Raw genomic sequence first — 19,566 nt, 5'->3', positions numbered from 1 at the left:
GTTAGGAACAATGTTTTCTTAGACAAGAAAAAATAATGAAAAAACATTTTTGAACAATTTTTCTAAAATCGCTTGGAATCAATACAAAAACTGGTTCAATCTGGTGTGTATTTTGCTTAAACGATAGGTTTTTGTCCATCGATTAAGATGCACTATCAATATAAGACCAAAATTTAAGTTTTTGTCTTCTCCCAGGCTGATTTATGTTGAAAAAATCGCATTTTTTCGAAACTTTTTTCAGAAATGCTCATTTAATTTAGGGTAACCCATTTTCCTTAGCAAAACCATTGCATGCAGCTTGTAGGAAATTTCACGGCAAGCATTTTTCCTCCTGAGAAAGTTCAATTTCAACACTCCAGTGCCGAGATATTTGAGATTTAGTGAGAAAAAAAGTGCAAAAATTTTCAAAATTTCTCTGAATTCAGAAGCAAGGCGAACTAATTACACGACGTTGCAAGCCAAAGTCTTCAAGATTAGGCTATGCTTTCTTGTAGTCATTTTGACCGTTGAATCCGAATCTGGAATCTAATTTCGTGTAAACAGTGAGGTTTTGAAGCCACGCCCTTTTCGAATGTTATTTGCGTGTATAAGCTGCAATTTAAATCGCTTGCAAGTTCGGTCAATCCTCGGGTTCGTTTCGTACCCTTTGAGACACGTGCTTGCAACGTCGTGTAATAAATAGGCCTTGCATTTGCTATTTTCGAAACTGACGACCGAAATAAATAATTTTCCATGGTGTAGGATACTAACGGCATATTTAGGGAACTCAATACTGATGTTTTCTGAAATAACAACTAAAACATCTTAATTTCAGCGATTTTTGATACTTTTTAAAAAATTTAGCTTAAATATATTGAATAAAAACTTAAAAAAATTTACCGATACAAGATTTTGAAAAACAGTTTCTCTGACTCGTAACAGTTCCCCTAACAAGCTCCAGGATGAATTAGAGAGGTTCATTCAAGTTTTATAAAAACAACCTTTAGATAAGCCGTGCATCAATCAATTTATTTGTGTACATATTTGGAAAAAAAATGAATTCAATCATCGTTTTCGGTGAGGTACTGGTATTTGAGGTCTTTTATAAGACCCTTATCTTATAATTGGTCTAAATCCCGCACCTCCTGGCCATACAGCGATTTTTTCTATTTATTTTTTTGTTTAGATGAAAAAAAATATCCGGATAGCGGATAATTACGGATAATTATTCGGATATCCATGGATCCTGATATTATCCGGATCATCTATCCGGATTCGGATATCCGGATATCCGGATAACGAATATATCCGGCCAAAACCCGCATTCCTAATACCTACAGACCTACAAAATTCGATTTCAATTCTGAGATATTCAATATAAACCGAAAAATGTCGTCACGTGTTAACTTGACACACTCTGAAAATTGCTGTAAGTGCGACAACAGGCCAAAGAAGTTTCAGATCAGAATGCGTTTGACACACGTACATGTCCGACTACCGTGAACGTTCGTAATTATAACTCGGGACCTCAGCAACCAAATTCAAACAAATTTCAGGACAATGCACAGAATGGTCAACCAAATAAAACGTGATTGTTATTGTTTACATAGCGTGCTCTATTTTTCGTTTATTCAAGGTCAAACACTAACTAGCGTTTTCTCGGAACGTCAAAAAGCGACAAACGACAATATAGCACGACAGCGTCGATTTGCTACATTGATCATTTCGCTTTTTTTTTGCATTTAGTTGAAAATCAAAATACATTCCATACTCGGTTATCCACAGGCCTTGTCAAAAGTTTACTTCGGGTAATAACCCCTAAACTATTTGAAAGTGATTTAGTAATTTTAAACCCAAAATGGCGGTGATGAAATATAAAAAAATGCATTTTGTAATTCAATAATCAACTATTTAGATTTAACTATAAATTAAACTAAATCTAGAACAAACTGATTCCTGCGCTTCGAGTCGTCGCTTAAAGATATCGTTGCTGTGCAATCCTTACCACGTGGATACCGTTTTGGAAAATAGTGGTTTGCTGAAAATTGTCTTTACAAAAAAAATCTTTTTTATTGAACGAGGAAGTACTCAAAACCCCGCTTTCTTGAAGTTTCCGCGTGGTTTATGAATGGCCTTCCACGGTTATTTGTTTTTTTTTTTTCATATTCAAACACACCTAGGAAAGTTTAATATTAAGGTCATACTTTTGTAAAAATATCCCCAAAAACAATTTAGTTTATATCTAAGTTAATATCATTCGGGAAAATGGAACTCTTGGGGAAATATCCATTCGGGTATGTGTAAACTCGGGAAAACGATAGTTCGGTAAAATGGTCATTCAGGTAAATGACATTCGGGGATATGGAATTTTCGGGGATGTGGAAATTTCGGGAAAATGATTTTCGGGGAAATGGCACTTTCGGGGAAATGATTCGGGAATAAGGGATAAAACCTCAAAACCGAAACCTGGTAAAACATATAGTTCGCATTCCTGGAAATAAATTTACCAAAGACATCGAAGCAACTCTGAGAAATTGGTCAACTCTGAAGAAATATACATAATTTTTCATGCAACTGAGTGTATTGAAAATGTCTCTATAATAGTAGTTTATGCAACAAGTTGCAAAAAGGGGATTTTTCCAGCACGAGCCGTACATTTATCCAACGAGGTTCACCGATTTGAATAAATACGAAGAGTGCTGAAAAAATCAAGTTTTGCAACGAGTTCCATACAACATTTTTTGCAATTCCAAGAAACACACACTGAGTGAAATTTTAGGTCAAATTTTCATGTATTTTGTCAATAAATCGTTTAAATCAAAAAAAATTATGAAAAGTGTTACTTTTCGAAACAAGTGCTGAAAAGTTCAACTTTTCAGCACCCATTTGAGTGCTGAAAAGTAGAACTTTTCAGCATTTATTTTGAAAAGTGTTGCTCTTCGATTCTGTTATTTTTGGTACAGAAAAGTAGGCTATTTCGTCGTTCAAGAATGACAGGAAAAGTAAGTAGTTTCACGACGGAATTGCAAAAAATATATTATACATTTGAACACTCGTTGCAGACCTCCCCATTTCTCTAGAATGAAACGCCACTACAGAGCTGTGCCATCAGCGGGGGGAAACAGTTTTACAAAAGTTGCAAAATCCGTTATTCCACGCGAAGCGTCCGAATTTGGTTACTATACCGCGGTCCGAGTAGGCGGTTGGAGCCACCATTAAACGGTCAGTGGTCTGTTCTTCCTGCTGGGTTGGTTGGTTGGTTGGATCGGAAAAGGTGGGATCCATTGTAATCAATTGTTCTATGGTGGGGCTGATGGTCGCCAAACTTGCTTGGAAGCTTCAGCTTGTTTGACCCAGCGATGAAGTTTTCATTGGGAGATCTTTAATCCGGATGGATGTGTTGTTCTGCACAGAGATGACATCACTCTGCTGGATGAATGAATGAAGCTCTTGCATTCTTCCTCCGCATTCAGAATTGTTTGAACAGCGAGTCGACGAGCAGCTGCTATCAGCATAATTTTGCTCTGAAGGAACGGAAATGTGCTGGAAATTTAAATACTATGAATTGGAAGATAATCCACATGTAGCTGGTCATTTTGTTTACATCCAAACGAAAAACTCTGATAATAAATGCAAACAGTGAAGCTACATGAAAGTTGCATGAAACATAAGCATTATGGTTACTGAATGATTTAATGCAAAATCTTTGAAAATGATCTAATTTTTTTTCGGCACCAACATTAGCCCCGCCGGAAACCCATTATTTGGGAAAACAGTAAACAACAATGCAACTTGTGTAACGAAACGCTCAGCCTCAGGTTCCAGATGGAAAACTCGAAAAGTTAAACGGGGTTAATAACAAGGTTAATTGCTTATTCCCAGTGCGCTTCAACAGTAGTCGAGCTTCTGGTATGCCAAATGACTTAAGCTTGAGTTATCGCCGCTGTTACACTAGTTCAACAACGGCCACAAACGGTTTTCCCATGTTTCATTATATTAGGAGAAGTGGAGAAAGAGGAAAAAAAGTGAGTGAGCGTGCCACGAAACTGCTCCAGCAAAAAAAAAAAAGCCAGGCATGGAAATGAAGAAAGTTTTTCCAAGCCCCCCTTTAGTCTGGCCTCTGATGGCCGAAAGGCTTTTGAACTGTTGCTCGCGCCATAACACCGCCGCCGACGATATGGCTGTAGCCGGTTATTTGCAGACAAAAAAAAAACTTCTAATTTTGGAGTGCTGCAGCTTAAAGTGTGCCGGCGTGGCTGACTCATGCAACAAGTATTTCTGGCTATAATTGCTGGCAGAGGCTCGTCCGTTTTAGGTGCAAGCCAGCAGAGCAGGAAGCGAATCCATTTATGTTACGAATCGTGTCCCCTCTGTCGCCGGTGCGCTCAAAAGGAAGCAAAAAGCCGGAAAATCAATATAGATGACCCTGGAACAACGGTTGCGAAAGACGGCAGCGAAGCGAATAAATTTGTGTGGTTGTCGCGAAGTTTTGGATGCTTTACACATAAAAGAAAACAAATTCAACATTATTTTTGTTTCAATTTTACATTTGCATTCGCGTGGAGACGGTGGTCTTAGCGGTTAGGAGACTAGATTTCGTCATGTGTATGTGAAGACTGCCCAGCAGGCCGCTCCAATAAAAGTATAAAGTGGTCGAAATTTTGTTGGTTGATAAATTGATAGATTAGGAGAAAAAAAAGTTAAACTTGTAGAACATTTTTCCTTTTACAAACATTCAAAATATTTCCAGGGAAGGCATAAATGCTGATTATTTAATTATTATTTCAAATATTATGGGGTTTGCTTATAACCATCACAAGTTATCGCAATTTTACGAAAAAAAAAAAAATGTTTGAAAAGGTTGGTCGTTCTCGATCATTGTTGTCCCAGAAACGACAAAGTCAAGAAAATCGCAAAAAGTAACATTTCCAAAAAAATATTTTTGGGATTGCGATGCCTCGTGATGATTACAAGCAAACTTTGTACTTCTTATGCATTTTTTTTGTGATTGCCTGCTCTACACATTAAAAAATAACCCGGCAAAGTTACATAAAAAAATATTAAAAATTAAAATGAAATCTGGGTCTTTCTGGGTTATGGCAGATTCAAAAAGCACATTAAAATTTACCTTTTAATGACATTTTCCAAGATTTGTTACTGTTGCGTTACAAAAAATTACAGAGGCTCTATTTTTTTAAAATTTTTCAGATGAAAAATACAAAGTTTCACGTAAATCGAAGGGGGTAGGGGCAATTTAAAATCGGAGTAATAGTCCAAAAGAAAGAAAATTACAGAGAAAGTTTTGGATGAAGACACTTGGGTGACAAATGGACATGGGGGCACTCCCTGACTGAGTTCCAATTTTTCTTGGACAAAATCAAAAAAAAAAATCAAACCATCCACATTGCACATTGTCACATTGTCTCTATTGCAAGTTTCTGCTCGAACCTAGGAGTCCGAAGGCTTGAATGGGGAGAACACCCAAACCTCTTTTTACTCCAAGGAACCTTCCACCCCAGTGTTTGAACTGACGACCTTTGGATTGCGAGTCCAACCGCCGCCAGCGATTCCACCGGAGTAGGCTTGGTTTGGTGTGTTGTTTGTACATATGGCATGGAGACGACTCTCCACTCTTTACTCTTTACTGAAAATTCCGCAGAAGTGTTGGAAATGATGATGGAAACTCATTTTCCTGGTTCTATGATAGTCTCGAGTGATAGTGGAGAAATGGAAGAGGATACGAACAGTGGGCTAGAATGGACCATTGGTAGAAATACCAACCTTCCAAGCACCATTTTCACCCGGTCTAAAGTAGCTTGGGCAATGAATTCCTTTCAACCGTTCAAATCACCGGGATTAGACGGAATTTTTCCAGCTCTCCTGCAATATGGAGGGAACAAATTACTTGAGTCCCTCACAGAAATTTTTAAAGCTAGTTTCAAACTAGGATACATTCCAAAAATCTGGAGTAAAACTCGTATTGTGTTTATTCCAAAAGTTGGAAAAAAAGATAAAACAGCTCCAAAATCTTTCAGACCAATAAATCTAACATCAACCATGCTTAAAATCATGGAAAAGATAATAGATGAATACATAAAATCAAACATCTTAAAAACCTTTTCACTAAGTAAGGCACAGTTTGCGTATCAACAGAATAAGTCAACAATTACAGCATTGGATACTCTTGTTACAAAACTGGAGAAAAATCTAGAGGCTAAAGAAATTGCCCTCACAGCTTTTCTTGACATTGAAGGAGCTTTTGACAATGCATCATACAGCTCCATCAAAAATGTATGGAAAAGAGAGGGTTTGATCCTGCATAATACAATGGATCATGACCATGTTGAACAATCGTGAAGTATTTGCCGAACTAGGAATGTCAACAATTACTGTTAAGACCACTAGGGGTTGTCCACAAGGAGGTGTACTGTCACCGTTGCTGTGGTCACTAGTTGTGGATGATCTTCTCAACAAATTAACAACAGAAGGCTTTGAAGTAATTGGCTTTGCTGATGATGTGGTCATTTTGACTCGCGGAAAATTTGCCCACGTCTTGTCAGAGAGAATGCAATATGCTTTAAACCTCACGTCACAATGGTGTGCAAATCAAGGGCTCAGCATTAACCCTGCGAAAACTATTTTAGTTCCGTTTACGTGTAAGAGAAAATTCACCTTGAAAACACTATCGCTAAACGGCTCAAACCTAAAATATTCAACGAAAGCAAAATATCTTGGAGTAATCCTTGACGAAAAATTGAACTGGAACTCTCAGTTGGAGCAAGTTATAAATAAGGCAACGGCTGCTCTTTGGGTGAGCAGAAATACCTTTGGAAAGCAATGGGGCTAAAACCGAGAATGATTCATTGGATCTATACGGCAATAATAAGACCCAGAATAACATACGCTGCTCTTATATGGTGGCCAAAGACAAAACAATTGACAGCTCAAAATAAATTACAAAAACTACAGCATCTAATAAGTACATCTATTACAGGTGCATCGCGGAATACACCAACAAAGGCCTTAAATGCCGCTCTTCACATTCTTCCCTGCATCAATTCGTGCAAATGGAAGCTGCGAAGAGTGTTTTAAGGCTAAGAAGAACAAACAATATATCAGAATACAACTCCGTTGAACATTTGCAAATCTTAGCCGAATTGGAAATAAACCAAGGAGTATTCGAGATTACAGACTGGATGGAGAGTAAGTTGGACCTAGACGTACCGTTCAAAGTAGTTGAAACAAATCGCCTAGAGTGGGAGTCAGGAGGGCCAACTATTCCTCCAGGATCGATCATATTTTACACCGATGGATCTAAAATGGGAAACAAAACGGGTGCTGGAATAACTGGTCCTGGACTGAATATTTCAATACCTATGGGACAATGGACAACAGTATTTTTAGCGGAAATATACACAGAAAAAAAAGTGTAAATTCACACGGCACTGAAACCATGTTTCAAATGTAAACATGCTCAATGTAAATTTGAAACTCATTGTAAAAAGTTGAAAAGCATTTAAAGGACCTTCACATAAAATTAGATTCGTTGTAATTCACGAATCTCATGTAAATGGAACTTTGGCTTCCAGCAAATCATAAATTTGAAAAAATGAAAAGCATGTAATTGCATATTTGATGTAATATTTTCTAAATGTAAACAGTAAAAGCATTTAAATTTCAAAAAAAAAATGTTTTGCGAATGACAGCTCAAAGCGCTGACAAAAACAAATCAGCTGAAAGTTGTTGAAGATTGGCGCAAGTGAAGTGGAGGTGTTTACTCATTCTGTGCCAGATTTTGCGTCGTTTGGGCAGCTTCTAATTACCCGGAGCTTTTGGGCAAACCAAGATGACTCTGGATAAGCTCGGGAAAGGTTCACCAAGGGTTGAGTGGCCCGAGTAGATGTTTTCGTATGTGTTCAAATGAAGTGGAAAGCGTCAACTCAGAGAAGCATTCAAGTTTTTTTTTGCTCAGAAGACATTTAAGAATAATGGCAGTTCATCCCGCTTACTTGTTTGGGCTTTCCGGTGGCATTGGACCTGATTTCAGTGGGGATCTTCTGCCGTGACGGCCTGAACTAGAGCAGCTTCCTTCTTCCCGGCTTCTTTATCTGTCGCAGAACAGATGAGGAGCTGATTTGACAGCATTGGCGAACTTGAAGGAATCTTTCTTCAAGTCCTCCGCGCTGGGTTGGACAGTAGACCGACAAGCACATCGGCAGGCACAATCGTCCCGAAATCCGGATTGAGAGAGCGGAACTGGTGGCATCTAGTCGGCTTCCTTCTGGCCATTCTGACTGCGGTGTTTTCATCAAAACATAAACGGTGGCCGGTGAAGCTGCTGCATCCGTAGTGACCGGAAAACCCGTTGTTTGCTCACCTTCTGGATCGTTGCTCTTCTACCTTCCGGATCAGATCTTCGTCTGGTACCTATCGGTAAGATTTTGCCTTTGTAATGGTAATCCGGACGATTTTGTGATAATACTTACGAAAGATTTCTTTGAAATGTTGAATAAATAACTTGAATTATCTAAAAAGCAACTCTTATTAAATTTGATTTTTCTTTTAAACTGACAGAACATTGTTGTGTCGGATTAGCTTACACGTCAATCTTTGATTACAGAATATTAAGTTCTTTGGAACTCCGACAACCAATTGGATTTTAATTTTGGGTAGGTATCAGATTATCCAAAATGGGTTTAGAGTGTTTGGCAAGATTTTCAGACGTTATTTAATTTTGTTTCCTATGTACAAAAGGACCTTTTGAAAAAGTAAGTAAAAGTTTTTCGTTCGTCGTACATTTTCGTCTCACTCAGCTTTTCTACTTTTTCTGGACACTTTTGCAATCTGCCGCTCTTCAAACAGCATTTTCAGATACATCAACAATAGAGAGTAGCTTGCTCATTTTATCTATTCAGTACTTTAAATATTCAGTATAACTTTATGAAAGCTATAATTCATTATTAAAGTTCTGATATGCCGATACTAGTAATGGGCCGAGAAAGTGAACGCTATAAAGATTTTTTTTTAAATCAACTATTCAATTTTATTCAAAAATAGTTATAACTTGAAAACGGTGCACATTATCAAAAGTATTTTTTGACATTTAGTCGAAATTCAAAAAGGGTTGGAAAATCTTCTAAATTGTAATTTTGATAGCACAAAAAAAAACTCTAATTCACAAATTAGCAGTAATGTCAAAACTAATTCGTCAGTCAAACACTATTTACTTTGCATTAGTTTGCACTTGTCCATTAAAACGTATCAAAAACATTGAAAGGTGTGAAAGTTTTGAAAAATAATAAGTAAAAATGAAAATTTGATTAAAAATTTGCTAAAATATTTTCAAAATTTTCTTGGCTTTTACACTTGAACTATTTTCTTATCAAAAGAGGATTTTTTAAATTATCATGTTTGAAAAGCAATGGAGCACCCCATTCAAGGGGTAGAAATGACATTTCTCCCATAAGAAATGCATTGTAGAAAAAAGCAAAACCTGTTAGAATATTTTTTTATGAAAATCGTTTTCTTATGAATTTTCAGCATTGTTAACTTAGTAAAACAAACACTGAATCGAGTTTTTTTAACGAGGCGTAACGTAATCTTACGAATGGCCCACTTGACGTTATCAATTAAATTAAAGCGTGCAAGCTTTGAGTCTAAAACAAAGTCAAACTGAATTTTATTATAACAACTTCAAACGCAACCTTTTTTCAAAGCCCAATAATAAACTGTCTTCTCGATTTACGATACTAAATGATTGAAACAAAATTTAAAACGACTCTTTTTTAATTTCAGGTTTCTTAAAAAATATTCCAAAATGTTGAGCTTATTTAAATGAAACATTTCATATTGGGTACCAGAAGCTAACGTAAAACGAAAAGGGATATTTAGCTAAAGAGCGTTCTTTTATTCCGTAACGCAAAATTTTGGATTCCCCCCCCCCCCTCCAACCCTGTAAACAAAATTTCCAATCATTTTTTTTGTAAAGCGCGTAACCCAGCTCACGCCACCTCCACCCAACTGCGTAACGTAATAAAATAACGCATTATAAGAAAGAGCTAAGAATCACTGCTCTAGAATTATATCTAGACTTTTTTTGATTAGGTTCTATGAACAAATGTAAACATTGAGTCACGGACGAACGGACATGACACCAGGAACAAACTTTCTGCAAATTTCTGAAGCAAACTATCACTTGCGCCATCTACATTCAAGTTGTCGAAGTAGCATCGCGCGATTACGCATGATTTCTCAAATTGACTTATGCAATAATTAAACAGTTATTTTGACATTAAGTTTGTCTTTAGGATTCTATATAATTTATTGTATTGTATTTTTAATGTAAATTCATACGGCCATTTAAAAAAGTGTCCATGAATTTGTATCATCAGATGGCTTTGTTTAAGTTTTAAACCACGTGGCGCGAAGATTTTGACATAAGCGATCTCGCTTTGAAACCCCGTGTCATGTCCGTTCGTCCGTGATTGAGTGTAACCCGCTTACTCCGATGGACATTGACATAAGGTGTTAAAGTGATACACTCAATGTTTACATTTGTTTATAGGACCTTATCTAAAAAGATCTTTTCAAACACTCGTTAGTTAAAGTAAAGCACGACGGAATGGACGGAATACAGCTCTTATTAAATAAATCAAGAATTACTTTTTGTCACCTCTACCCAATTTTGATTAAACGCAACTCCGACAAACGCCAGAATCATTTTACAGTAGAGACCCTAATTTAGGGTCCCTATTTTACACGTCATTTAGTTTGATTGTCAAACACGCAAAGGCGACATTAGTCTTTTAAGACTTAAAATTAGGCTTTATCGAACCTAACCGTGTTAAGTCTTTTTAAGCCTCTTTAAAAGACTAGTTTCGTTTTAGTACGAAAAAGCCTAAATTTTAGGCTTTATGTTATCGTCAAAAAGCCTAAATTTTAGTCTTTTTCGAGAATGCGAGGGGATCAGAGCGGACATAATCCAAGATGGCGGAACTTGATTAAGACTTATTTTTAGGCCTAAAAAGACTTATTTATAGGTTTAAAGACTAATTTTAGGCTTTGCAGGAAATGGGAGGGATCAAAGCGGACAAAATCCAAGATGGCGGAACTTGATTAAGACTTATTTTTAGGCTTAAAAAGACTTATTTATAGGTTTAAAAGACTAAATTTTAGGCTTTTGCAGGAAATGGGAGCGGTCAAAGCGGGCAAAATCCAAGATGGTGGAACTTGAATAAGACTTATTTTTAGGCCTAAAAAGACTTATTTATAGGTATAAAAGACTAATTTTTAGGCTTTTGCAAGAAATGAGAGGGGTCAAAGCGGACATAATCCAAGATGGCGGAACTTGATTAAGACTTATTTTTAGGCTTAAAAAGACTTATTTATAGGTTTAAAAGACTAATTTTTAGGCTTTTGCAGGAAATGGGAGCGGTCAATGGCGGAACTTGATTAAGACTTATTTTTAGGCTTGAAAAGACTTATTTATAGGTTTAAAAGACTAATTTTTAGGCTTTTGCAGGAAATGGGAGGGGTCAAAGCGGACAAAATCCAAGATGGCGGAACTTGATTAAGACTTATTTTTAGGCTTAAAAAGACTTATTTATAGGTTTAAAAGACTAATTTTTAGGATTTTGCAGGAAATGGGAGGGGTCAAATCGGACATAATCCAAGATGACGAAATACTTATTTTATGCCTGAAAAGCCTAGGGGATCAAAATAGCAGGAATAAACAGTAGAAAATAAAATATTGTTATATATTATTTAAATATATATAATAATGTTTTTATTCGGTAATTCGGTTGTTTCGAAATACGACAGATGCACGGATGCGTTCAGCTTTAACCTGAAAATAAAAAAATCAATGTTTTGAAGATGAGTTGCGAGAGTTTGATAGTTATTTAAAAAATGGGTGATTTCATTTAAGAGTTTATCTCAGAACTGGATTTGCGTAGTTAGGCAAGTTCAATTTTTAAGAAATTTTGAGAATATAAGAATTTAAGAAATTAAGCATTTAAGAATTTAAGAATTTGAGAATTTAAGAATTTAAGAATTTTGAAATTTTAGAATTTTAGAATTTATGAATTTATGAATTTATGAATTTATGAATTTAAGAATTAAAGAATTTAAGAATTTAAGAATTTAAGAATTTAAGAATTTAAGAATTTAAGAATTTAAGAATTTAAGGATTTAATAATTTAAGAATTTAAAAATTTAAGAATTAAAGAATTTAAGAATTTAAAATTTAAGAATTTAAGAATTTAAGAAGAATTTAAGAATTTAAATTTAAGAATTTAAGAATTTAAGAATTTAAGAATTTAAAATTTAAGAATTAAGAATTTAAGAATTTAAAAATTTAAGAATTTAAGAATTTAAGAATTTAAGAATTTAGGAATTTTAAGAATTTAAGAATTTAAGAATTTAAGAATTTAAGAATTTAAGAATTTAAGAATTTAAGAATTTAAGAATTTAAGAATTTAAGAATTTAAGAATTTAAGAATTTAAGAATTTAAGAATTTAAGAATTTAAGAATTTAAGAATTTAAGAATTTAAGAATTTAAGAATTTAAGAATTTAAGAATTTAAGAATTTAAGAATTTTAGAAATTTAGAAATTTAGAAATCAATTTCAAATTTTAAATTTTAGAATTTTAGAATTTTAAATTTTGATTTTGAATTTTGAAATTTTAAATTTTAAATTTTGAATTTTTAAATTTTTGAATTTTTGAATTTTTGAATTTTTGAATTTTTGAATTTTTGAATTTTTGAATTTTTGAATTTTTGAATTTTTAAATTTTTGAATTTTTGAAATTTTTATTTTTAAATTTTTGAATTTTTGACTTTTAGAATTTTGGAATTTTGGAATTTTTGTATTTTTGAATTTTTGAATTTTTAATTTTTTTATTTTTTGAACTCACACATACACACATTCGGGGTAGCACACTGGCAAATTCTCAAAATTGCGGACACACACACACACACACACACACACACACACACACACACACACACACACACACACACACACACACACACACACACACCACTACCACCACAACAACCACAACTAACACCGACCTCAATCACCGCTATCATCGTCCCCTTCCGCTTCTGCGTCTTCTTCCACTTCCACTATGGATTTTAATCCCCGGCGGATGGATTTTAAGCTTTTTCGTTACAACCCGCGTTCAAAATGCACCTCCTCCAGCGTTCATAAACACGACGTAACATCTTCCGGCGGATACAAATACCTCTTCTCTTTCGTACTCCTTTTCCGCTGCTGCCGTTGTCTACCGTCTAGAAGCCGCCGGGAGTTGAATATTCCGTCCTCTTCCTGATCACTTGAGCGGAACATTCAGCACCCGCAGGTTCATCCTCCTCCTCCACTGGAGGAACGTACGCAATCTCCCGCGGAAACACCTATCGGCCAGCTCGCTCACACCGACCGGTTCCTTCCTGCAAAAAAGGCACCACAACTTACCTACCAGCTGGCCAAATTCCTCCCGAAGTATAACCCGGAACAAGACACAAACAAAAGACTCGACTTGAGATTTGAAATACAAATCTGGTTTGACATGTCACAACGTGAGCCAAAACTTTATAGTACAGAAAAGCCTAAAATTTAGTCTTTTTCTTAGTTTTGCTCCAAGTTCTAAAAAAAGACTAAAAATTAGGCCCAAAAAAAGACTAAATTTTAGGCTTAATTCTGACATCCCGACTAAACTTCAAAAAAGACTAAAAATAAGTCTTTTAAGACTAATGTCGATTTTCCGTGAAGTGTTCAAAGTAAACAAAAACAAAATCCATCGATGTGATGACCGTGTTCGAAAGAAATCGGAAAACAGCTTTGTGCTCGGAAAATGGACTTGAAGATCCTGCAGGAAATACAACCTAGGCGCGGTAAGTTTTGCCAACTTCTGGGTGCGGCTAAGACCGTCAATTTGGACACCGTTACGTGAATGTTCTCTAACCCGGATGACGATCCACTAGCTTCCACAATCTGGATGGATGACTTTAAACTCTGTGTAACTACGTTACAGTGATCGAGTTTCTGCTGGAGCAAGGTCTCAGTTTTTTCTTTTGCGCAGCGATGGCGCTGAATTTGTGCACGAGGGTGTCTAGGATGTAGTTCTGCTGCAAAGCAACGCCACCCTGCCGGAAAAGCCGGACGCGTCCCCCCACAACGTCCTGCTAAAACGTGCTCGGTCGAAACACAAAGTCGCTGCATTCGATGGTAAGATGGTCGAAAAAATGCTTTATTTATAGCAACTAACCGCCTTTTATTTTAATACAGCAAACAACTAGCCCACGACGCCGACCTGACGATCCAGGAAGCTTAAACAAGTCTGGATCAAACTTCCATCGCGGTCATCAAAGCTATGGAGGATTCGCAAGCTACGTAGTGATAACACTTGATCGCTGGGCATGAGGGTTTGATGGCGACCACGTGCTCTCCGACGACGGAACCCGTCACGCTGCCATCTGGTGCCTCCTTCGCGCAAGTGGTTTCAGTTCAGAAGGTGGGACGAATTATTAAACGACATCGAATTGAATTTTGGAGTTATTTTTGTGTTTTTTTTTCAGCTCCCTGTTAGCAGCTACCATAGTCCAGTACACTGTGTCAAGTGCTTCATAGGTCATCGGTGTCCACTTTTTCACTATTCTACAGTTACAACATTTGCTGGAGTGTGAGCATTTCATTGAAATCCACGACAAAATTTGGCTCATTTTACGCGATTTTAATCGACGGTGTACAATTCACTGCTGATTCGCTTAACCGTAAGTAATTCATGGTTTTAATCGCCCTAATCCCCTAATGAATTCCGTAGAGCTAAACTCACAGCTATTTTTTATTTTCATATAATTTACTCCGTTGAATTTAAAATCCGATACTGCGTTTCAAGCTCTCTTCGCCCACTGTTTTGAAATCATTTACTTTTGTCGTTTCTAATCAATAATAAGTAACGTTTGATAGTAGTCAAATGCTTATATTGACTAGAATGGAAAACAAAATAATGACTTTTCAAACAATATTTGGCCATAAAAGCAATTGAAATTTACATCGGATTTGAAATTCAACGGAGTAAAAAAATTTTGCAGCTTCGGTAAATTTACATTATTTTCATCGGAAATTTACAAGTTTTCGAAGCTTTGTTTGTTCGGCACGTTTACGTCGGAAGGCATGTAAATTTCAGATGAAGTTGATGTAAATAAGCATCATTAATGACGTGCACTTTTGGTACATCATAAATGATGTAAATTTACCGGATTTTTTTTTTCTGTGTACGCTATTGTGGAATGTACAGCAATCTGTTTAAAACGAAATTACAGATTTGCAAAAATATGTATCTTCTCAGACAGTCAAGCTGCCTTGAATGCATTAAAATCGCCAACATGCCAGTCCAGGCTTGTTTGGGAATGTAGAACACTTTTGAAACAATTAGCATCCAGAAACCGGGTACATCTGTACTGGGTCCCGGGTCACCGAGGAATAGATGGTAATGAAATAGCAGACCTTTTAGCAAGACGAGGTTCGGACGGGCATTTCATAGGCCCAGAACCATTCTGCGGAGTCTCGAAAAGCACACTTAATATGGAATTCACACAATTGGAGAAAAAGTTGATTCAGTTGAACTGGGTGAAAGCACACGATATGCGTCAGTCGAAAATGTTTATCGTCCCTCCAAACAAAAATTCGCTCAACTCATGAATATGAATAAAAATATCTCAGAATATACATCGGTCTCATAACAGGACACTGTCCGTCTAGATATCACCTGAAAAAAATTGGGCTCAGTCCAATTGATATCTGTCGGATTTGTAACTGTGAGACTGAAACATCAAAACATTTGATTTGCGAATGCAGCGCTGTTTCTGCAAAAAGAAGACGGATCTTCAATAAGGGCATAATAAGTCCAAATGATGTCTGGCTAGAAAACCCCGGCACAGTAGTTGATTTCATCCTAGAAATCTTGCCAAACTGGGGTACATCGCAGTGTCAGCCAATGACCGTAACCCTAAATGGTAACGTGTCATCCTGAAATTTGCGATAACAAAATGGGTATACCGCAATAGATCAACTCAATGGTCGCAGTGGTTCTAAACCCAACAAAAAAAAAAAAAATGGAGACGACTCCTACACCTGGAATGACTTAACGGCCTAACAACCAAGGCCGGGACCGACATTTTACTTCCTCATCCGATGGAAGGTTGCAGCAGATGGGAATCGAACCCAGAATCATCCGCTTACAAAGCGGACAGCGTAACCATTCGGCCACGCACTGCCATTCTTGGACACTCTTTTTGAAAAATAAATAGAAGACGTTTTCTGACAAAATAACCTTAAACTTTTTGATTCAAAATGTAATTTCGCATCCAAAAATGAATTTTGAGTGCAGGTGATGTTTTTGATGACAAAAAAAAAAACAGATTTGATCAAATTGAGTTCTGTAAAGTTCCTAGATCATTTAGACATCCTAACAAATCACTAGAAAAAAAAGTCCCGATTGCTTGAGTTATGCTCGAAAACCAGCGAGTTTACTTTACACAGAAAAAAATATGTGAATTTACTCGACACGGAAAAAAATAATCACATGTAAACATAGTTGATGTAAACTTGAGATACGAAGTCAACGGTTGAATCACACGTAAAATCATGTTTTTGCGTATAATTTGTTGCAAGTTTACATCATATTGCATTTAAATTTATATGTTTAATGACGTGCAATAGTGTTACATCATACATGATGTAAATATTTGTTTTGCGTGTAAGTTTTTTTTTGAACAGTAATAAACACAAACTACAACTTTGTCGAAGACAACAAATCGATCATAAAGCTCCTTCCGTCAAAAATGATGCAAAATGGCTTATTTGAATTCGAGAAAACGATGGACAAATTTTCGTCCAAATAAATATAAGTAAAATAATTAAGAACAGATTTTTGTGCAAATTCTAGCAAATTGCTCTAGTACGAATGTTCAGTAGCGTGGTTCACGGATATATGAAAAAGACAAAAGTTTTTATTTTTGCATCAACCGGAATTTTCAATTGAGCTCATTTCACAGTAAAAAATTGTGTAAATTTGGAAGGTTCAATATTACCTCGTTTATGATGTAATTTTAGCTCAAGTTGGATTGAAAATGTGACATTACAACAGAAAATTGGTAAAAGTACACATTTTTAGAGGTAAAATTACACATTTTTTCTGACATAAAAGATGTACCCCTTTCCAGATGTAATATTACCATGATTTTTCTACGGTGTGGTTGAGGCGTAGTGGGTCCAGTTTTGACCTGAAAATTTATGGAAATTTTATCAATTTAGTATGAGGAATGTTCACTTTTTACATCTCGTTAGAGAAAGTTACCCAAAACCCTATCAAATTTTCCTATTTATAAGTTTCTTATAGGTTTTGATCCGGGGAACAACTTAGTAGAACATCGCAAAGTGGTAGGTTTTAATCCCTAAAAAACATGTTTTTTTTGGAGTCTATATTTTTTCTTGCAAATCTTTTCGGAATCAATTCGACGCCAACATTTCAAAAAGCATCATGTACAAACCATGCGTTTTGAGAAAAACGCAGTTGAATATGTTGAGCATCATTTTTCAATTCCCATTTTAATATAAAAGCAAAAGAAGATGTTCTAATAACAACAAACGATGAAAAACGTTGCTTTTATTGATACTTGATCATCCATATTCAATAAAACATTATTTCCGTCAAACATAACTTCTTTTGAAATCACAAACGTCTGTATCACCCTGCTGTCGTTGGAGGGGAAGCTTTGTTATGATTTGTTTTTCTTCGCCGAATGTACATGCCGCCTTTTGAAAGTGGAGGGGAAGTTTTGTTATTATCCGCTTTTCGTCGGCAAATGTACATGGCGTCTTTTTCATGATATTTTTTTTCGACACGAGGTTCATGTAGTCTTTTATTTGTTAGGTTGACAGGGCTTTATAAACAGGCACTGCTTATGCCAGAGATTTTGTTTATGTTATTTTATTTAAAATCGACGGTAACATTTCAAAAGGCATCATGTACATTTTGACACTTGCTGGGTTATTATATAACTTGAAAGTACTTCTAATAAGCTACCTCTCCACCAAAAATGAGCAAAAGTTACTTCAGTAAAGTCTGTTTAATCATGATTTTAAATAAAGTAACATAAACAAAATCTCTGCCATCAGCAGTCCCTGTTTATATAGCCCTGTCAATCTGTCAAACAAAAGGCTACAGAAACCTCGTGACGAAAAAAAAGCAACATGAAAAAAGCGCCATGTACATTCGGCGAAGAAAAACGAATCATAACAAAGCGCCCCCCTCAGTGACAGCAGGGTGATATCGACGTTGGTGATTTCAAAAGAAGTTATGTTTGTTTTTCTCAAATAAAATTACGGAAATAATGTTTTATTGAATATGGATGATCAAGTATCACCAAAAGTAACGTTTTTCATCGTTTGTTATCATTAGAACATCTTATTTTGCTTTTATATAAAAATGGTAATTGAAAATGGATGCTCAACATTCAAATGCGTTTTTCTCTAAACGCATGGTTTGTACATGATGCTTTTTGAAATGTTGGCATCGAAATCATTGTTAAACAGACTTTACTGAAGTAACTTTTGCTCATTGTTGGCGGAGAGGTAGCTTATTAGGAGTACTTTCAGAATATGCAATAACCCAGAAAGTGTTATGTACATGACGCCTTTTGAAATGTTGCCGTCCAATTCCTAGCGCTTTGCGATGTTCCTCGGATCAAAATCTATAAGAAACAAGCCTGCCCTTTTTAGGATTCCTGACGTTTTTAGCTTGTTTGCTTATTCAGCCTCCTGTGATCAAAATTTGATTTTACGCAGCTTTTCCCATACAATCTGCAGATTTTCCGGAATCGGTTCCAGAGTGGCCAGAGTTGTCACTTTTTGGCGTAAGAACCTTCCTTCGACTTTTACGCACTCAACGCAACAAAGAGCACCTCGATCCGACGTTCCGTATTGAACTGATTCGCGTTCGAACAAAACCGTCGAAATTTTTTTTATATATATATAGAGAAGATTTCTAAGATGCGAAAATTTCATCGGGAATAGCAAAACTTTCTCGAAGAAGAATTGAAAAGTGAGATATAAATAAATAAAATTGATTAAAATTCCATTCTAACTTCAGGACTAAACTGCAGGGTTGTTACGGACGGCGCGGATCGCGCGGATGGCGCGGATGGCGCGTATCGCGCGGATCTGGCGCGGATTTGCTGGCTAATTTCGTTCAGGCGCGGATTTCGCGCGGATAGCAATTTTCATAAATAAAATAATTGAGAACGATAGAATTTCTTTCAAGTTACAAAGGAAAATATTACAAGCAATTAAATAAATTCAATCTTTTTCTTTGAGTGCAAAAGCATCAATTTCTAAGAAGTTGTAAATGAAGAAAATTTTCTTCTGAAAATTATTCATTGTTTTTTTTTCTTAAACAATTCTTCCAAATAATCTTCAAGGAATGTTTATTTTCAAAAAATTTATTGAGATTTCTTATATAAATTATACATAACATCACAACTCATAATTTGCTAACCTGGTTTATATATTTTTCTTTATT

General features: G+C 35.9%; 1 protein-coding gene and 1 long non-coding RNA gene across 3 annotated transcripts in view; one reads left to right on the top strand and one right to left on the bottom strand.

Moving 5' to 3' along the window:
- Positions 1–19,566, top strand: part of LOC6045215 (ras-related protein Ral-a) — an 82,577-nt gene that overhangs the window by 42,717 nt on the left and 20,294 nt on the right. The gene's annotated exons all lie outside the window — the stretch shown is intronic.
- On the bottom strand, positions 7,920–8,553 carry LOC119766155. The gene is made up of 2 exons (XR_005276950.1): positions 8,466–8,553; positions 7,920–8,406 (listed from the first exon to the last, which is right to left on the bottom strand). It is a non-coding gene; the product is annotated as an uncharacterized LOC119766155 (long non-coding RNA).

This window comes from Culex quinquefasciatus, chromosome 1 (genome assembly GCF_015732765.1).
Source record: "Culex quinquefasciatus strain JHB chromosome 1, VPISU_Cqui_1.0_pri_paternal, whole genome shotgun sequence".
In the NCBI taxonomy this organism is placed as follows: domain Eukaryota; kingdom Metazoa; phylum Arthropoda; class Insecta; order Diptera; family Culicidae; genus Culex; species Culex quinquefasciatus.
Note: the sequence above shows the minus strand (reverse complement) of the source record. Positions and strands in the feature narration are given on the sequence as shown.